Here is a 14,732-nt window from a genome sequence, read left to right on the forward strand (position 1 = left end):
AAAGAACACACTATAAGAGAGTCTAGCCTAGTAAGTCAATGGCCATCACACCAAACTCCAGATTAAACTACAGTCTAGAGCAGTACTTTCCAAAAGGGGTTATGTGCAAAATGATCCACAGGGATACAATACAAAAATGCTGAAACTATATTTATTGGCATAGACTCCCAAAGAGCCTATTTTGTGAATTTTATAATGTAAATATTCATTGGTAGAATAATTTATACAATCTATAATTTCATAAATTATGCTGAAATGTATGAAACTACCATTTCTGTAAATAGAAACTGAGAGAACATCAGCATTTCATATGGTTCACTCTAATATGTATAGTTAGAAATTATGTGCAATTTCCTATGGTTCAATTTATATATTAGGGCTGCTCAGTCTCAGCATTATTAACATTTGAGGTGACATAGTTCTTTGTTTGGGGGTTGGGGGGGAGTGCCCTATGCATCCAGTATGTTTAGAAGCATCCCTGGCCTCTACCCACTAGATATCAGTAATACATTCTCCTCCCCAGTTGTAATAAAGAAAATGTCTTCAGATGCTGTCAATTGTTCCCCAGGCATGCAAAAACATCCCCTTTGAGAACCACTGTCATACCCTGAGTGAATGGACTGCTTTTTTACTAACGGACTGAATGATCAAAATAGTGGGGACACCCTGGCCTAAATAACAGGGATGGTTGCCATTAACATTTATAATCATGCCAAGATGCTAATCCAACGTGGACACTTTCATGAGTTTCATATTTGAACCATCTGTGAAAGATAAGACAGGTCCACCATCACCACAAATGACTGTGATCTACCAGCTCACCATGGATGCTCACGAGAGCACCATGCTATCACAGCAAGCAAAGACCTATTCGCAGGGGAACGCAGAAGCTGCTGCTCTTCCGAGCGAAACTAGTGGTAGACAACGAGGGTGAGAGAAAACTTGTCTGTGGAACAGTAAAAACAACCATCTCAGGCCAGCCCAGTGTGCAGTGCATTCTCCAGCAAAGGCTTCCAAAGGCTCTGAACTCTGGATCACAGAACGTTCTTAAATGTTTATGGTTAATAAACAGCAGGAGAGTGCCATCAGGAGCCAAAGCACTGTCTTCCCAGATGCAGACGGTGGAAGAGTCACAAATGGATACTCCATGCATCACCCCCACAAATTGATGGAGGCTTCATCAACACCACTTATTTTTGAAAATAAAAATGGGTGATATATGTTCTACTTAGGCATACACACCAGGGTATGTACCTATAAACATACAGTGCAGAGTTCATATTCCTCCTTCTAAAGCAAAAAATGGCAAAGTCCTAACCCATATTTATTGACTCAGGTTGTCTGATGGCACATTCATTATTAAAGAAACAAATTAAGCCATAAAAATATTAGTTGATCAGCTTTTAATCATGATTGCCTTGGTTCTCGTGAAGCACTGGCCTATATTGTAGATGTGACAATATAGCTGTTAGACATCATCACCAATCTGTACACAATACACCAGCTCTGTTACATTTTAAACAATTTACAAATATATAAAGGTACATGACAGACATTTTTGAAGTCTTTACTTAAAAGCCTCAGAATTCACTTTCTGTCTCAGGCGTTAATATTTTGAGATATGAGTGGGAGGAAGTGTGGGTAGGAGGGAATGCTCAAAAGGAACTGAATAAAAGCTGGCATTAAATAGGAGCTGGGATTCCCCCACTCCCACCTCGTGCCTCTGAAGGGGAAGAAAAGAAAAGTTGAGTCACAAGGAAGCCTGCCCCTGGCCTGACCCTTTTGTGCAGGTCAACCTTTGCCAGAGCCCCACCATCCAGGCCCTATCCCTAAGACGGATGCCCAGTGGCTTCCCAACAGCGGCTTCTGTTGGGAGAACTTTAGAAGACGATGACTTAAAAGGAGATGTCAGCATCTTCTTATTAAAGAAAGCTCATAAAAGCTCATAAAAAGCCATAAAGTATTCTTTTGTTCTCCTGGAAAAAAAAAAAGTTAGCTTTCAGAGTTCCATTTCTTTAAGCAGGATTATGACTGTTCTATGTGAGTGAATAATAAAGAAACTAAACTTTAATTATAATTCACTTGAACTAGAACTTACTGTGAGGCAAGTACTGTTTTAAATATTTTTATGCGTGTAAATTATATTAATCCTCAATTTCATTAATCCTCACCAAAAAAAAAAAGACAGAAAGTCATTATTTTTATCCCCATTTTATACACAAGAACACTAAGGCACAGGTCTGACTAGAGTAAAGGAATGAAGCATACAGGGCTCAAGTGCATGACTCTGAGAGGAACTCCTCCTTGAATTTTGTGCCTTACGTGCCTCATTGACATCAGCCTAGAATGAGCCCTTCTAAGGAAGAAGCAGGGTCCATGCAGATTGGGACAGCTGGATCTGGGCTTTGAACCCCCACGTTTTCACACACATCCTTAAACTGAAGATATTCATGAGGGAAAAACACAGGGTCCTGGAATTAGTAAGAAGTGAAATAATACCTTTATTAAGTTAACACCTTAGTGCCCTATTTACTATCTATAAACCTTAATTTCTCTGAGCCAGATGCTACTTCTGTGAAAAAACATGATGACACCCACCAAAATGTTGCCTCCTAATGATTGAGTTTAAGACCATGTTAGTCAAAGTCTTGGCCGCCAAGGTGTTCACAATAGCTATTACTCTCCACCCTTCCTTACCCATTAGAACTCTTTGTCTAATATTTCAATGGGAATTTTAAAAAGATATTTTACACAGATCAAAACTAAACTTTTGTTCTTTACTCAGAATCAATGAGAATATAATTATGGAAAAATGCCAGAAGGTGATCTCTTGAGGAGCTAATGGAGAATATAAGGCAATTTGCTCAAACATGAGGTTTTTGGACTTTGGGTGTCTGCTCTTTGGTTTATTTGTGGACACCAGAACTGGAAATTCAATTACACCCATCAGGAGGAGACTGTTTAAACAGATTATGGAACAATCAGGTGATGAGTACTACGCAGCTGCACACAAAGAACCGGGAGTCCTCCATGTATTAAAATGGAAAGATTCCACAGTATATTAATTTTGTTAAAGTACAGAGCAGTGAGGGTTAGCATTTTAATTAAAAAGAAGGCTTAGTGGGGCCTGCCTGGCAGTCAATGGTTAAGACCCCGGGCTTCCAGCGCAGAGAGCGAGGGTTTGATCCCTGGTCAAGAAACTAAGACTCTACATGCTGCGTAGTGCAGCCAAAAACAATAAATAATAAAATTTTAAAAAAGAAGGTTCTGTATATGAACACTGATATATGTATGCCTGAGTAAACATAAATATCTCAGGAAGATACACAGTTTACTAAGAAAAATCACTGGCTGTCTGCCAGAAGAGGTGAGCTCACGTAAATAAGTCTGCCATCTGTTTAGGAGCTCAAAAGCCATCACCACAGCATTTGAGATCAGTGCTGAGGGCAAGAACCAGCATCACCCAGAGCCTGTTAGAAAAGCAGATTCTTGGTCCCATCCCAGACCTGATGGAGAGGACTTCCTGGGAGCTGGGCTAGGGACCTGCCTACAGAAATGCTCCACGTGATGTTAATGACCCCTCAAAGCACAGGTCTAGAATCACTGACTCACAAACAATTCACTGATTGGCTGTGGACCCACCTGGACAGGTTATTTAAAACAGGTTCCTGGGCCCTATTGTTACAGACTCAATAACAATATCCAAGATGAAACACAGGAATGTGCATTGGTTAAAAGCCTGACTCTGACACACAACCAGAGCTTAAGAATCACTTCCTAAAACCGAAGTCTTCTGTGATAAGCCAAATGTTTCACTGCAATGAATTGCATATGGCAGCGGAAAGAAACTCAGTCCTATACCTGCTTCTTGCCATTCGTTAAGCTTCTTCTCAGTTGAGCACGTGTGGTAATAATTAATGTTGTACAATGGATCTTAGACTTCAGCATCCATCAGAATGACTTGGAGGGCTTGTTAAAACACAGATTGCATTATCCCAGCTGCAGTTTCCCATTCCGTAGAATGGGGAAGATGGACTGAGAATCTACATGGCTAACAAGGTCCAAGTGATATTATGGCTGTTGCTGCTGTTGTTGTTAGTACAAACACTTTGAAAACACCTTCTCTGGTCCACTGGTTCTCAGCCTGGATGCTACATGCCCTTTCCAAACATGCTGCCAAATATGGTTACCACATATAATAATTTTTGCTAATTGAAGATGCAAAATTTTATGGGTATAGATGTGAGTCAGAACTTTAAGCTGAGCAGATTACATTGTGCAATTTGAAAAAGGTACACCTGATAAAGGTAATTTATAAGAGGTGTGGCTAAATATTTAACAAGTACCCTCAGGAGTGTGTAACAAAGCTGAATGAGGGCTACAAACAGTTTTTCTCAACCAGCAGAAAGTTCATACAGTAAAAAGTGCAATAGACATGACCTTGGGCAAACTTCGGGAGATGGTGAGGGACAGGGAGGCCTGGCGTGCTGCAGTCCAGGGAGTCAGAAACAGCTGGACAAAACTGGGCAACTGAACAACAAAAAGCGTAATATGTAGAAATCCAATTTAATATCTTAAAATGTTTCTCCAACATTTTTGCATATAGAATTGATCTCTGAAGGCTAAAGGATAGTAAGTACTGTTCTGATGAGGACATCTCCTACCTGTCCTGTCTGATGACATTGCTGCCTGATCTGGACTGGGCTATGAGACCAAAAGGAGGCAGCGTCAGGCCTAGGTCACACAGGGGCTCCCTGGCTATATAAATGAAGGAGGGACTAAGATTGATTAAGTTTTCTGAGACCCTGCTTATTTAACTTATATGCTGAGTACATCATGCGAAATGCTGGGCTGGATGAAGCACAAGCTGGAATCAAGATTGCTGGGAGAAATATCAATAACCTCAGATATGCAGATTACATCACCATTATGGTAGAAAGTGAAGAAGAACTAAAGAGGCTCTTGATGAAATGAAAGAGGAGAGTGAAAAAGTTGGCTTAAAACTCAACATTCAGAAAACTAAGATCACGGCTCAGGTGCCATCACTTCATGGCAAATATATGGGTAAACAATGGAAACAGTGAAAGACTTTGTATTTTGGGGCTCCAAAATCACTGCAGATGTTGACTGCAGCCATGAAATTAAAAGACGCTTACTCCTTGGAAAAAAAGTTATGACCAACCAAGACAGCATATTAAAAAGTAGACATTACTTTGCCAACAAACATCTGTCCAGTCAAAGCTATGGTTTTTCCAGTAGTCATGTACAGATGTGAGAGTTGGACCATAAAGAAGGCTGAGCACTGAAGAATTGATGCTTTCAAGCTGTGGTGTTGGAGAAGACTCTTGAGAGTCCCCTGGACTGCAAGCAGATCCAACTAGCCCATCCTAAAGGAAATCAGTCCTGAATATTCATTGGAAGGACTGATGCTGAAGCTGAAAGTCCAATATTTTGGCCACCTGATGTGAAGAACTGACTCCTTGGAAAAGACCCTGATGCTGGGAAAGATTGAAGGCAGGAGAAGAAAGAGACAACAGAGGATGAGATGGTTGGATGGCATCACCGACCTGATGGACATGAATTTGAGTGAGCTCTGGGAGTTGGTGATGGAGATGGAAGCCCGGCGTGCTGCAGTCCGTGGGGTTGCAAAGAGTCAGACAGAACTGAGCAACTGAACTGAAACTAGATCTGTGTGATGCAGGAAGAGCCCACCATTTTCCAGCTGAAGAAGCGATGAACCACCACAGAAAAGATGCTCAGCAGCTCCCAGCAGTCAATGAGAGCCAGTTTCTCCTCCAGGCAGGGTGCTCCTCTGCAGCCGAGCCCAGGCGCTTGCCTTGTCTAATCCACTAAAGCACTCCCACACATATCAGTAAGTGCTTCTCAGAAACAAAAGATAAAGCGAGGGGATAGTAGGACCTCGTAGTACCCCGGGAGGTGGGGTTAAGAAGAAGATATTTCTGTGGGTTTTGGAGGATGCATCAGTGACATTGCAAAAAGCAGCTGAGTGTGAGAGGTGAGGGAGGAACAAAGTACAGAGGAAAACCGAATTCATTTCTGACCTGGTTACTTGTAATGCATGTCATTTTTGTCATGAGCTGGCCTGAATTATATTTAGGAAATGGTTGTTTTATACTCCAAAGGTCATTTTTTTTTGTCCTACCACACAGCTTATGAGATCTTAGTTTCCCAACCTGGGACTGAACCCAGGCCCCAGCAGTGGAAGTGCTGAGTCCTAACCACTGGACCACCTGGGAATTCTCCCCAAAGGTAACTTTGTAATGTAAAAAGATTACTTGAGGGGGAAGAAAACTGGGGAGAAGGACATGGATTGTTCTCAAGTCTCTTTATGCCATTTGACTTTATCTAGTTGCCAGAAAGACAAGACTTGAAAACCATTCTCTCGTTTATTCAAATATCAAGAATTCTTCTTATAACACTTCATATATGAAAATAATCAACGAGAAATTAACAGTTTTTTTGTTTTTATTGTTTTATTTCAAGCCTTATTCCAGTGGGTTTCTTTTTCCAATTTTTATTTTTCTGTCATGACACACTTGAGGTTTTATGCCACACTTATCACTATGGACGTGATTCTCAAGAGGGCCATATTAGAGTCTCCAGTTGGTAGTAACAGTCACTGCTCTAATATTCCAAAACAGTAGCAACAATTACAAGAGCATGCTGATTTATACAACCAGAAGAACCAGGGACATAGCGCTCCCCAAGTTCAAGGATCCCTCCTGCATATAATTTTCTCCACATGTGGAAGCAACAAGGAATACAGGGCAATTTCAGCACCATGGAGGTTAAATCCTGAGTGGATGGCTCACCAAGTCATTTGCTTCTGCATACCTACCTTCTAGAATTCCAAACACATCGATGTCTTAGGAAAATTACAGATTACTCAAGCTAACTTGGGAAATGCTAGAACTCTGCTGTTCAATTTGCAAAGGTCAAGAGCCAACTCTACAGTGAAAGATATACGGATGTTCTAAACTGCAATACCAATACCAAGAAGCCTTCAAGATGTATATTTGCTTACTACTTGAAATTGATTGAGTCCTATGTATAAATATTAGGCACACTGAAGAAAAATATTAATAATAAAATATGTGTGCATGCTACATCACTTCAGTCATGTCTGATTCTGTAAGTCTGCCAGGCTCCTCTGTCCATGGGATTCTCCAGGCAAGAATATTGGAGTGGTTTGCCATGCCCTCCTCCAGGGGACCTTCCTGGAGGTAGACCCAGGGATGGAACCCATGTCTCTTACATCTCCTGCAGGGACAAGAAGGTTCTTTACAACTAGCACTACCTGGAAAGGCCCATAATAAAATAAATAAATAAAAATAATAATATCTCATTACAGTAGATTAGGGCATTATATGTGCAACAACCTAAATTTCCTCCAGGGGATATACGGTACAAAGTTTCCATTTCTCAAAAGCTTGTCAGTTCTACCTGTGATTATTAAAAAATTCTAAATTAGAGCTATTAGTATATGTGAGAAAACTGTAATTAGTCTGGAATCATAGTCATTAGCCAGGTGTAACAGTTAAAATGACAACTTCCTATCTTCAAGTATGGGGAAAATACATGTCTGTTATTAACTACAATTGGTGAACTACTGGCTTATAACAAAAGTCCCAAGGCTGTAAGATGCAAAAATATTTCTCTAGCCTTTCAGCCAGGAACAAACTCAAGAAAAGAACATCAGCAGGATCAACCAGTGTCAAACAGGCTCCTTCACAGAGTATCAAAACCAAACCCAATTTCATCACAGCTGGGTGAATATCCACACGACTGCAGAGGCCAGCTGTGCTCACTGGCGCTGGGGCTGCAAAGCTGCTACTACCTTGAGACACATTTTTCTTTTCTTCAAACCACTGAGCCTTACCACCGGAATGGAGGTTAATTATCTCATTGGAAAAGACCCTGGTGCTGGGAAATTTGAAGGGCAAGAGGAGAAGGCAGCGACAGAGGATGAAATGGTTGGATGGCATCATTGACTCAATGAACATGAGTTTGAGCAAACTCCAGAAGATAGTGAAGGATGAAGCCTGGAGTGCTACAGTCCATGGGGCCGCCAAGAGTCAGACATGACTTAGGGACTGAACAACAATAGGCTGATGACCTGAAATCACTGTATTTGTCATTTTTAAAACAAGGAAACCTTTTCCTCTGATGTTTGCAGTTTCATCATCACTCAGTGCCAGTGGGCTTTTAGATTCAGCCCAGATATTAAATTAATACAATACGTGAGCCAAGTCCTGACTGGAAAATTCCTTACTGTCCATTTCTCTAGTTTATTAGCAGTAGAAGAAAATAAGATCATCAGAAATTTCTGATTCAGTGATGTCTGGCCAAATCAGTCCTCTCTGGGCATAGGCTCGCTTTATACTTCAGAAGGCTCTGGAAGCTGCTTCATCTGAGGAGAACATCATTCTTTTTTTTTTTTTTTTTAATCACAATTTGCAAATACAAATTAGCTCTATGTAGTCCATGGGGTCTCTAAGAGTCGGACACGACTGAGTGACTTCACTTTTACTTTTCACTTTCATGCATTAGAGAAGGAAATGGCAACCCACTCCAGTGTTCTTGCCTGGAGAATCCCAGGGACAGGGGAGCCTGGTGGGCTGCCGTCTATGGGGTCGCACAAAGTTGGACACGACTGAAGCGACTTAGCAGCAGCAGTAGAATAACATGACATCATAGCCTAATGTTATCAATAAGGAAACTATGTATCCTTCACTTGGTTCTTCAGTCGCTAAGGAGTGTCTGCTCATTGTAACACTATGGACTGAAGCCCACCAGGCTCCTCTGTCTATGGGATTTCCCAGGCAAGAATACTTGAGTGGGTTGCTACTTCCTTCTCCAGGGGATCTTCCCAACCCAGGGATTGACCCTACAATCTCCTGCTTGGCAGGTGGATTCTTTACCACTGAGCCACCTGGAAAAGCCCATCCTTCACTTTACTTAGCAATAAAGAAAAGGGGCCTTAATTTCTTGGCTTGATATTGGTCTTAACTCATGTAGAGCTGAATGGAATCCACTCTGGACCTTGAATCCTCAAACCCCACTCCCCATCCAGGGAAAACATTGGTCGGGGGGTGGGGAATGAAACAATTTTAGATATTATGCATTATTTTTCTACAGAAAGCACAGATTGTCATACAGAATATGAAAAGATATACAATATATCTATCATATTAAAATTTTTTCGGGGGAGGAGGCAAATAGGAAAATATGTCTAAAGAGGCTCCTTACATGTGGGATAATGAAATAATCGTTGAGAAACAATACTCTGGGTATTGGCAAAGTAACTATTTGAAACCTCCAGCCAAAACAGTCATAATATATACTTTGGAAATAACAATTCATTGTTTAAATTCAAGCTTTCGATAACAATCAAATTATTTTCATCTTGAGGATAGACACTAGAAATCACAACAAAATGAAATAATTTTATATTGTTATATTTACAAAGGACTTGTGTCCTTGTTAGGTTAGGAATGACCAAACACTAGTTTTGCTAAGTTGATTATTTCATTTTTCAGGAATTCACATACTCTTAGTATTTCTATCTCTTCTTAAATATAGTAAAACCTACATAATTATTTTCTGTCAAATTCCTAATCACAGATATTTTCATAACTGCTGATGAAAAACTTAACAAACTTATTCTAAAGATGCAATAACCTGCATCCCTTCTATTAAACTCCAGAATGTTTGTTGTGCAGAATAATGCAAAAATTTCAAAAATATGCATGAAAAATTGAGAAAGCCATGTACTATTACAGTGATGCAATAGCAAAAGAGACAAATACCGCCTGCAGCTCATCTGCTTCCTCCTTCAAAACTTCTTTCAAATCAAAGTCTACAAGCTAAACATAAAAATATTTCCCTCATTTAATAGGCAAGTTTCTAAAATGATTTTTATGTAAAGAAAGAGATATTATTTTCTGAGTATCCAATAATATACTCAAAATAAGTTTATGCACAAAATTCCCTTTTCTGAGCTCTTTTCGTGCCATTAACATATATACACTACTGTACAGGGACGGGGGAGCCTGGTGGGCTGCCGTCTATGGGGTCGCACAGAATCGGACACGACTGAAGCGACTTAGCAGCAGCAGCAGCATATTTAAAAAAAGGATAATCAACAGGGACCTACTGTATAGCACAGAGAACTCAGACTCAATATTCTAAAATAATCTATATGGGGAAGGAATCGGAAAAAGAATGGGTATATGTATAACGGAATCACTTTGCTGTTCACCTGAAACTAACGTAACATTATAAATCAACTACACTCCAATATAAAATAAAAATTAAATTTAAAAAAGATGAATTATATAAACAACAAAAAGTGGCCACTTCTGCCTTAGAAGAAAAGGTAAGCAAGAAGCTTCCAACCCACTAACTGCAGGTCAACTGTTAACAGACATCTCCACAACAGAATGCACCTTCTCTAATGATAAGCCATGTCTCCTTTCTTCCAGTTTCTTCTTCTTGAAATAATAGTGCGTCTGAGAATTAAAGAACCAAGTAGGTCTGCTGGCCTTAAGAACTCTTCATTTGCTTTATGCAAGAGTAAATCATGCTCACAGAAAGGGACTGACACTCTTCCAAATTAAAGTAATCCCAATAATTACCATCAAAGTTCCTCAGTTGGCTGAAACAAAGCCAGCAGAAGCATTAACCTAAATGTCTGCTTCAGCAAGAGTCAGAAAATGCTAATGCTGACATTCTGCTTCAAGAAAAATTAAACAGGAAGAAAATGGCACACACAGAAATCACGTATCAGTAGAAGGATTTGTAAAAAATGAAAATGTGGGGAAAAGATTTTCCACATTCAACTAAACAAGAGTTTTGTTTTCAAGAGGGGGCTGTCATTTTGTAGAGTAAAAATAGCTATCTTATTTTCCAAAACAGCATTGTCATAGAGGTTCTGCATTTTTAAGCACTGATATAAGATTTGGGGGAAATTTTTAAAGTGACATGTTAAACAATTCAGCAATTTAATGTGATGCAAATGTAGTTTTAGATTTTCCATGTATCTCTTGAATATACTAATTACTTTAAGATTATGATATAAAAGTACTTTTAAAGAGAACAATGGAGATAATCCTCAATTGAGAATCTCAAATTGCCTTTGACTGTGTGGATCACAACAAACTGTGGACAATTCTTCAAGAGATGGGAATACCAGACCACCTTACCTGTCCCCTGAGAAACCTGTATGCAGGTCAAAAAGCAACAGTTAGAACTGGACATGAAATAACATACTCTTTCGAACTTGGGAAAGGAGTAGGTCAAGGCTGTATAATGTCACTGCTTATATGACTTAAATGCAGAGCATATCATGAGAAATGCCAGACTGGAGGAACCACAAGCTGGAATCAAGATTGCTAGGAGAATAATCAACAATCTCAGAAATGCAGATGATACCACTCTAATGGCAGAATGTGAAGAGAAACTAAAAAGCCTCTTGATGAAGGTGAAAGAGGACAGTGAAAAAGCTGGCTTAAAACTCAACATTCAAAAAACGAAGATCATGGCATCCAGTCCCATCACTTCATGGTAAATAGATGGGGAAACAATGGAAACAGTGACAGATGTTATTTGGGGGGTGGGGACGGGCCTCCAAAATCACTGCGGATGGTGACTGTGGCCTTAAAATTAAAAGATGCTTGCTCCTTGGAAGAAATGACAAACCCAGACAGCATATTAAAAAGCAGAGACATCACTTTGCCAACAAAGTTCCGTATAGTCAAAGCTATGGGTCTTCCAGTAGTCATGTAAAGATATGAGAGTTGAACTATAAGAAGGCTGAGCACCGAAGAACTGACGCTTTCAAAGTGTGGTGCTGGAGAAGACTCCTGAGAGTCCCTTAGACTTCATGGAGATCAAACCAGTCAATCTCAAAGGAAAGCAACCCTGAATATTCATTGCAAGGACTAAGCTGAAGCTCAATTCTTTGGCCACCTGATGCAAAGAGTTGGCTCATTGGAGAAATCCCTGATGCTGGGAAAGATTGAAGGAGGGAGGAGAAGCAAACGACAGAGGATGAGATGGTTAGATGGCGTCACCAACTCAATAGACATGAGTTTGAGCAAACTCCAGGAGATGGTGAAGGACAGGGAAGCCTGGCTCTCTGCAGTCCATGGGGTTGAAAATAGTCTGACATGACTCAGTGGTTGAATAACAACAACAACAACAAATTGCCACATAGGAATCTCTCTCAGGCACAAAAAAATAGAATAAGTGATGGTGCTGAGTAAAGTTTCTGTGATATAAACCACCAGATTAATCAGTCAATCTTAATACACATATATATAATTCCAATACTATATATACTCCAATATATATAATTATCATATATATATATATATCGTCATTGGTCAAAAGAAGTTTGCTTTTGAAATTTACAAAGTGTACTTACAACGTTCTATATTAAGAAAATAAATTATTGCTCAAATGAAATAAATATTATTGAAATCATTACATATAGAAGTAAATATTTTCATAATTGATTTTTTTTAAATATGAAATTCTGTAATTTCATCACCCATATTAATATAATCTCAAATAAAATATGAATTATAAGCCACACTTAACATCATGGAACAAACAAGGTGACATTTCATTTTCTTTCATGTCACAATTTCATTTGTGTACAATGACTAAGATGCTCCTATAATGTGTGATTCATGATGAGTCATTCTTATGGAGGAATAAATTTAAAATATAATATCAAAATGAATAAATTCTAAACTCTTTTTAAATAACAGTAAGGATTCTAAGCTCATTAAAACCACTTTTAGAGAAATGCCATTTTACTCTGAGCAGGTCAAACATGGTTATAATTTTGTGTTATTCTTTAACCATGAGGCTAATCATGGCTTCATATTTGGGCTGAGTCACATGTCCTTTGACAGTTGGTTTTAAAAGTAGAGTAGATATTTCAGGACGATGATTGAAATTGAATATTATTGGGCAAAGCAAAGGTTCTGTGGTGAATAAGAATAACGGATAAGGGGAAATTTACAGAATTCCAATTAAAAACAACCTACTTGTAAAGTAAAAAAAAATAACAATAAAAATACTGAAATTAACCCAGGCATAGGAACCAACAGGCCTGGGTTCTATAGTGAGATCCATAATCTACTAGGCTTTTGGCTTAGAACAAAGTACAAAACTCTCCAGTATCCCAGTTAATGCTTCCACCAAATATGATTCTTGACTTCCTTACCCAGGGTGGTTGCTGTGAAAATTAAATTAATAAAACCATAAGCAATTTAAAGCTGGCAAATCCTATTTAAAACAGAAAGTAGTGAAAGATATGATTTACCAAATAAGAGAGTCAAATACACACATAGGAGAAAATAACTCCCAGAGAAGCCTGAAATGTACAGTTTCATTAGTCACTAAAAATATTCATAGGACAGCCTCTGCAAGATATAGGAGCATCTCTTATGTCTGCCCATCTGTGTATTCATCCAACATGTATATACTGAGTGCCTACTAAGCAAAGCACTATTTTAGGCCCTGGGATTATAGGAATTAATAAAATGAATATTTCCTTATGCCACAAAGCTAACATTTTAATGGGAGCAAAAAAAAAAAAAAAAGTTCAAGATCAAATGCTATGAACTAATCATGAGAGGGGAAGTCTTGGGGAAGGGGCACATTTTGGGTGGGCGGGAAAGTGCTTGCTGAGACAGTAACACCCAAGAAGGAGAACATGAATGGTAAGAAGAATCCTCCGGGCACATCAGTACTCCTTTACCTCAGTTCCCTGATAATCGCGAGGTGAACACATGACTAAGCCAACCTGTGAAATAGTCTGTCCCAGGAATTTGGAATCAGGACTTCAAAACTGTTTTCTCTTAAAGTAGCTGAACCAGGCAGTGATGTAAAGATGGCCTGTGTAGCTTATTTATGATTGGTGGGCTGAGACTATGGATCATCCAAAGAAATGAGCACAGAGGAGAGATGAGAAACAGCTTGGTCCTGGGGAGATGGACTGCCCTCAGTTCTGCATGGTTTTGCACAGGTTCTAATCTCTTCTGAGGTTCCAATGTGTTTTACAGCCATGGGGTCCATGAGGTCCATCTGGATCCTTCAGATAAATTCTTCTCCTTTTGGCTTCAGTTCAGTTCAGTCACTCAGCCGTGTCTGACTCTTTGTGACCCCATGAACTGCAGCACGCCGGGCCTCCCTGTCCATCACCAACTCCCAGAGCCTACCCAAACTCATGCCCATTGAGTTGGTGATGCCATCCAGCCATCTCATCCTCTGTTGTCCCCTTCTCCTCCTGCCCCCAATCCCTCCCAGCATCAGGGTCTTTTCCAATGAGTCAGCTCTTCGCATGAGGTGGCCAAACTATTGGAGTTTCAGCTTGAATATCAGTCCTTCCAATGAACACCCAGGACTGATCTCCTTTAGGATGGACTGGTTGGATCTCCTTGCAGTCCAAGGGACTCTCAAAAGTCTTCTCCTACACCACAGTTCAAAAGCATCAATTCTTCGGTGCTCAGCTTTCTTTTATAGTTCAACTTTCACATCCATACATGACTACTGGAAAAACAATAGCCTTGACTAGACGGGCCTTTGTTGACAAGTAATGTCTCTGCTTTTTAATAATGCCGTCTAGGTTAGTCATAACTTTCCTTCCAAGGAGTAAGCGTCTTTTAATTTCATGGCTGCAATCACCATCTGCAGTG

The 14,732-nt window shown here is 39.6% G+C and overlaps 1 non-coding gene across 1 annotated transcript; it reads right to left on the minus strand.

Moving 5' to 3' along the window:
• Positions 1 to 6,186: 6,186 nt before the first annotated feature.
• On the minus strand, positions 6,187 to 6,257 carry TRNAG-UCC. The gene has a single exon. It is a non-coding gene; the product is annotated as a tRNA-Gly (tRNA).
• Positions 6,258 to 14,732: the final 8,475 nt, after the last annotated feature.

This window comes from Bison bison, unplaced genomic scaffold, assembly GCF_000754665.1.
Source record: "Bison bison bison isolate TAMUID 2011002044 unplaced genomic scaffold, Bison_UMD1.0 scf7180017864116, whole genome shotgun sequence".
In the NCBI taxonomy this organism is placed as follows: Eukaryota; Metazoa; Chordata; class Mammalia; order Artiodactyla; family Bovidae; genus Bison; species Bison bison.